Here is a 6973-nt window from a genome sequence, read left to right as displayed (position 1 = left end):
ATGAAATTACAAATGTACGTACTTTGTAAAACAAATTGCTAAATATGTGTTTAACAAATTTACCATCAGATGGCACTTTATAGCTTTTTTTTACCTTGTTTTCGTCAAAACTTTATTCAAACCGAATAATGTTTTTACCACCAGGTGTGGCTTTATGACGACATGATATTAGTTCACTCAATATGCAACGCTACATTTTTACTGATTGTATTTGTCTTTCAAATACAGCAAACCACTTCCTATTTGAGCAAATAGCTCCAAAGCGTGAAAACTGGCATTTGCTTTAAGAAATAATGCATGCAATTCATCTAAGCGCGTGTTCACGTGCAAGCAAACCATGTTTTTTTATATTATTTCCTAGCTCTGTATAAAAATATTTCAATTCTTCCGAGAGAAATTTATGTTATGATACGAGTTGTTTCCTATGATCCCCTGTAATCCCCCTGTAAAAGCTCTGGTTTGATTGTATACGATACGAAGTGTTGTAATGATGCTATTTGGGAATTGAAAGTGATGTTTTTCTTTTTTAACGGCCACACACGCACATGTATCTTTCTGATGATCATTTCTCGAGAGAGAGAGTAAGAAATAAATCTTCTAAACAGAGAACAACAGAAAACTGTTTATGCAATTTTTGGGATCCAGAGAGTAACAAAAGCTCTGGCCTGATTTAAAAATATGTTGCATCTGGAAAGTTTCACTTCAAAGGTTACGAAAACACTCCATCTATTCAAATACATTTTTTTGTCTCAATTAAGTATAATAATAATAAAACAGAGATTTTAGGTTTAATTTGATCATCATTTTAAGATCCAGTGATTCACGTAAGCTCTTGTCTGATTTAAAAAAAAAAATCATAATTTGGAAAGTTACGAAAACACTATAATCCACTCATATCCGTTACCAATCTCAGTTTAAAAATTGATTTTTAGTTTCAGTTACATTCCGCTAGGTGTTTATATACTTTAATGTAGTCGTCAGACGATTTTTTGCATTCGTAGCTTGAAATAGTTTTTCTACTGAGTTATCTGAAAGACACTGAGATATTGTTGTACAATTACTATTTTCATATCTACCTATCTATCTATCTACCTATCTCTCTATCTATCTATTTAAAGAAATACACTTTAATTATGAAATAATTCGTTCGTTACTGTTTTGATAATTCTAATAAAAATATAGTTTTAACAAAACTTTTGTAAATTTAAAAACAGCAACAACAACAACAACAACAAAAAAAAACACGATAAAATAAACCACAGTATGAGAAAAACGTCAATAGTATTGTGATGGTACTGATAATACACCCATTGTCGTACTGATGTATATGAATACCATTCTTCTTTCCATATAAATATGTACTTGAATATATGTGTATATTATTAAACGAAGAGTTTCAGACAGAATCATCTTCCACCCCCATACATACACACACATATATATATGAAAGTAAGATAGTTGATATATTCGTGTTGACTTTACGTTTTTGAAACTTCCATCTCTCTAGTTTATGCACACAAATATATATATATATATATGTGTATGTATACAAGTATTATCGTCTAAGTCCTGACTGAATGAACGGTTTTGTTTTAGTTTGTTTCAACAGAATACTTTAAGAACTTACTTAACTATTAATCCCGAACGAGTTTACTGCTTTCGGTGGGCAATAAACCAACGCAGAAATAAAAAGTACAACGGTCTAGTGAGTCTAGTTTACGAAATGATTCACGCTTTTTTGATAGGCGTAATAAATATTTTACACTTAAAACTAATAGAGTAATAAAAGGTGCCGAATGTGAATTATTTTTTCAATTCGATTGTTTACAAAAAACAAGAAGAAAAACAAAAAATAAAAACTAAATAAACCACCTTCTCCATTGGCCTTTAAGACGCTAAATGAAAATAAAAATACTTTGCAGTTTTCTTTGAGAGGGCGCTCTGAACTTGAAACGGTGTTGATATAAGATACTTATGTTAGCGAATAGACGAAAATAAAGACGTGTACTTATAATAACAAACTGTCATCGATACGTTAACCACAGCCGTGCTTTTCAGCTGACATGAGCCCTGTTTCAAGAACTATGCTTTGAGCAGAGCACTTAGACACAGCCAGCATATAACTGGATCCGCTCTCTGCACTCGTGGCCTTGGTGCTTGGATACCACGATATTGATCTAAGATAAGAACGTGTATAAATAACATGAATATTGTGTTTTCATGTGGATTCTATACAAACGTTGCGAAGTTGTTTCTGTAATTCGCAGAAATTCTATAGAATAAACCTATTTATCCTGTGGGTTGAATTTAAAAATTGTGAATTCCATATTTATACATAATGTGACTGTGACATTGGTTGTGTACAGAGAGAAACACATGAGAAACTGATTTATATGTGTAATCTATGTTTAGAACGCAATTAGACCACTCAGAGTTATTTACTGAGTTTCAAGAGAGAGAGATGTATCTGTCTTCTTGATATCAGTTTATATGTATTTTGAAGAAACCTTATTAAGACTTTAAAAGTTTTATTCTAAATGAAGGTTGAGTTCTTGTGATATTTTTTAACGATAACATATTCCATCTAAGCATGTATAATACAATGTCTTAAACGTTAGTGTATGGGAATGTTTATTTGAAGACCAAAATAAGGTGCTTTTTGTAAATGGTTGGTTATGCTTTTTTAAAAAAAATCACTATTGGAGATTTAGTAAACAAGAAAAAAAAGAGAGCTATTTTTTTATAGATTATTCTTTGTTTGTTCCAACGAATCTCTCATCGTTCGTGATTCTAAATCACTAAAGAATTAAACAAAAAATATTTCTCAGTCAAAACGTGTTCGCTAGTTTTTAATCTACGTTCCTTATTATGTGCTGAACATAATAAGATTACTTAGAATTTATTATTAAGTTCCAAGACATGCACATATTTTCGTTTTTGATGTCAATTCGCACGTATTTTGAAGAAACAACGATTAATTACAAGGAAGTAAAGACGCAGTTAGAGATAGAGAGTCGGGAACGTAAGATAAAGAAACAAAGGTAAAACAGAAAAGTTTATGTAAGTTGGTCATTAAACTATTTATTTTCACTTTAGTTGTTGTTATTATTATTTACTTGATTTCTATTTGTTGTAAAGTTAGGTGTTATGAACATCGGTTGAAATTGAGAGGGGTGAGAAAGCGGCCGGTCTTTGGTTAGACTCTAAAGAATTAGGGGATTACAGTTTTATAAGTCAGTAGAAAACGATTGAAGTGAACTGCAGCTGGTATAGAGACTACAAGACATCATATGGTTATGAAACGTTATAATCCGATATACGGGAAACAGGTGCAAGGTGATAAAGAAAGGGACCGGTTTAGCGTAGGCTTGAGAAAGAACTATAAAAAAACAGTAGTTCAACGTAAAAAAACAAGAGAAATGAGCAGGAAACATGTGAGAGAATATACATAAACCAAGAGAGGCGAAGGAAGAAAGTAATTTGTTGCCAGTAAAAAACAAAACTTGTTTCTAAATATATATGCTATTGATTACCAGTAATATACAACATTTTGTTATAGTTACGTTGGCATAAGTCAATTCCTAATAGGAATAAGTACAACCTAAATAAAGTTAACGGACATAAGAAGGGAAAGCAAAGTGCGAATATAGCACGATCGTGACACTATTATATCTTGACCTAAATTTCCACTCTAATTGTAACTATTTTCCTTGGGATTATGCCTCGCAAACCCCCTCTAGTTTCCATTTGCTTCAGCAGGCGCACTTCAGACAAGGTTAATGCCCCCCTCTCCCAGCACATATTTCAAATTTTAACGCCTATGCAAAACACTTGATGTATAGACAAATAGTTTCTAAATAGGAACATTAGCAGAGGAGAAGTTATTGCCATTTGAAAAAGTCACAAGTATAAAGTGTTCACTTTCTAAGTCACTGAAAATACAAAACTGGTAAATTACTGAAATGAAAAAAAAGCGTTAATGTATCAGTCTAATATATATGATTTTACTTTTCTTGCGATTAAGTTTATTTGTTTGTTTCGGATATTCGCTCAAATCTGTACAAATAGCTCTTGTGTAGCTTTGCGCGAAATTCTGAAAGTATAATAATGGAATAGTGATTTTAATTCGAATTGATTGAGAATATTACTATTATCGTAAGTATCTGCTTGCGCTGATGAAAAATAACAGCTTATGAGAATCTCTGACAACTCCATCATTTGTCTACAATACACGTTTCAAATACTTCAAACCGTCGTTTTGTTTCGGGTCCAAAGTAAATTGTGGCTGCGACAACATGATTCAGTCTCTGAGTAGGTACCCTACAACTTCCAGAATCAGCAGATAGTAGTCATCTACTTGTGTTGTAGATCATGGTGAGCAAGCAACTGTACCATTGGCTTAGAAGCGGTTCTACGTTCTGAGACACTCGTAGGTGACGTGTAACAACCTACTACTCTTAGTCCACTTTCTTTGGTTCGATGGACTCTCCGCAAGAAGAAACAGTCAGATATTTTCTTTGAGGTTTAACCTGATATGCTTGTTTTTTGTGTGTTTTTTCATTAAGCACAAAGCTACACAAATGGCTATCTGTGCTCTGCCCACCACGGGTATCGACACCCGGTTTCTAGCGTTATAAGCCTGCAGACATTCTGCTGTGACACTGGGGGGGGGGCACTTGATATACATAGCAATGAACTGATGGGGTAGGGAGGAGGGAATGAACGCTATTATTGTATAACCCTGATTTTTCTTTGTCACAGATGTACTATGATAGATTCCTATTATAATTTAATTGTTTTATACAGTACACAAGAACGATAACCGTTGTCTTACAGACAAAAAGAAGAGACTTTTGGCTTTTCGAGATTTAGAATACTCATATATCACTTTAAGGTGAGAGTTAATTTTGATTAACACATGGTTTTGATAAAGATAGATTCCGTGTTATAGATCTTTCAAAAACTGTTAGAGAAAAAAACGACCTTTACCCTCCAGATAATAAAAGCCTTTTTATTTCAACCAAGGTTTCGCTCTTGCCGCTTCGTCAGGGCAAGGAGTATAATAATTTATTCAAAAACAACAAGTTCTTACTATCCCTGATGAAGCGGCAAGAGCGAAACGTTGACTGAAATAAAAAATTATTATTATTATATGGTTTGAATTTCGCGCAAAGCTACACGAGGGCTATCTGCGCTAGCCATCCCTAATTTAGCAGTGTAAGACTAGAGGGAAGGCAGCTAGTCATCACCACCCACCGCCAACTCTTGGGCTACTCTTTTACCAACGAATAGTGGGATTGAACGACACATTATAACGCCCCCACGGCTGAAAAGGCGAGCATGTTTGGTGGGACGGGGATTCGAACTCGCGACCCTCAGATTGCGAGTCGAGTGCCCTAACCACCAGGCCATGCCGGGGCCCTAACCACCTGGCCATGCCGGGCCATTATTATATGGAGAGTAAACATCGATCTTTTCGCTAAGTTTATTAACAAAATGTCTAAATCTTCTCAGCATGCACTAAAAATTCAGAAAAACAACAAAATATTTCTCAGTAACTATTGCATTTTTTTTTCCCCAAACCAAATAACATATTCTTGCAATTTCGTTCAAGATATATCAAGTGTATGGTAATTCTAATTAATCCGTGATGTCAGGTACGTAGCTAATTGTCGAGGACACTGCATGAACTAAAAAAAATGTTTAATTCATTTGTTAACATAATGTGAAAGCATGAATAACGCTTTTCTGACATTCAAACGCCTGCGGTAAGCTTAATTTAACGGCCTAAATGTATGTTTTTCACTTTAGTCGCAAACGTACTTTTTGTTTTTTTCGAACATACGACAGGATGAAAATTGTGGTTGGTTTTAAAAGATCTGTAAGCTTCAAAACTTTTACACGATTGGCTAAAGTTCTAACGAACTTTTGGTTTACACTGATCTTTCTTTTTTTATCCCGTTTGATTAACGAGTTTGGAAAGAAATCAATTTTTAGATGATAAATAACTTATTGATTTTTTAGGGGGGGGAGACCAAAACTTCAATACCAGTTGAAAACCTAACAAAATTTAGGCTTAGAGGAGGTACTAGTGGCCATAAGAGCTATAAGAACAAGAAACGAATCTTATAGAGAAAGAAAGGAGAATCTGAACTTAAAATCGATTCGAAATAAAACAAAATCTAAGCAATATAAAACCGAAAGATTTAGATATATATATCGGACTACTAAGTTTTGTTATCGATATGTTTACTGCTGTACCTACTAATTGATGATAATATCATTCTTTTCTTTGAATGTTAAAAGGTTGAAACAAACATTATTCGTACAGAATAAATAGAAGATTTCGATAAAATGCTATTTATATGGAAATGATAGGTTATCACGTTGCCAGCTTTTTTTGAATTTATATTTTCTTCTGTACATTCTGTTTTAGATATTTGCAGGAGTATCCTGGTGTTCAGTGGTTGTCTTCTTCAAAACTACTGTTTTAATTATTCAAGGGAGTGTTCTGGCCTTCAGTAGCTGTATTATTGAAAAACTACTGTTTTAATATTCTGGCCTTCAGTAAGTGTATTATTGAAAACTACTGTTTTAATATTCTGGCCTTCAGTAACTGTATTATTGAAAAACTACTGTTTTAATTATTCAAGGGAGTGTTCTGGCCTTCAGTAGTTGTATTATTGAAAAACTACTGTTTTAATATTCTGGCCTTCAGTAACTGTATTATTGAAAACTACTATTTTAATATTCTGGCCTTCAGTAACTGTATTATTGAAAACTACTATTTTAATATTCTGGCCTTCAGTAACTGTATTATTGAAAACTACTATTTTAATATTCTGGCCTTCAGTAACTGTATTATTGAAAACTACTGTTTTAATATTCTGGCCTTCAGTAACTGTATTATTGAAAAACTACTATTTTAATATTCTGGACCTTCTAGTAACTGTATTATTGAAAACTACTGTTT

Source organism: Limulus polyphemus, unplaced genomic scaffold (assembly GCF_000517525.1).
Source record: "Limulus polyphemus unplaced genomic scaffold, Limulus_polyphemus-2.1.2 Scaffold2663, whole genome shotgun sequence".
NCBI lineage: Eukaryota > Metazoa > Arthropoda > Merostomata > Xiphosura > Limulidae > Limulus > Limulus polyphemus.
Note: the sequence above shows the minus strand (reverse complement) of the source record.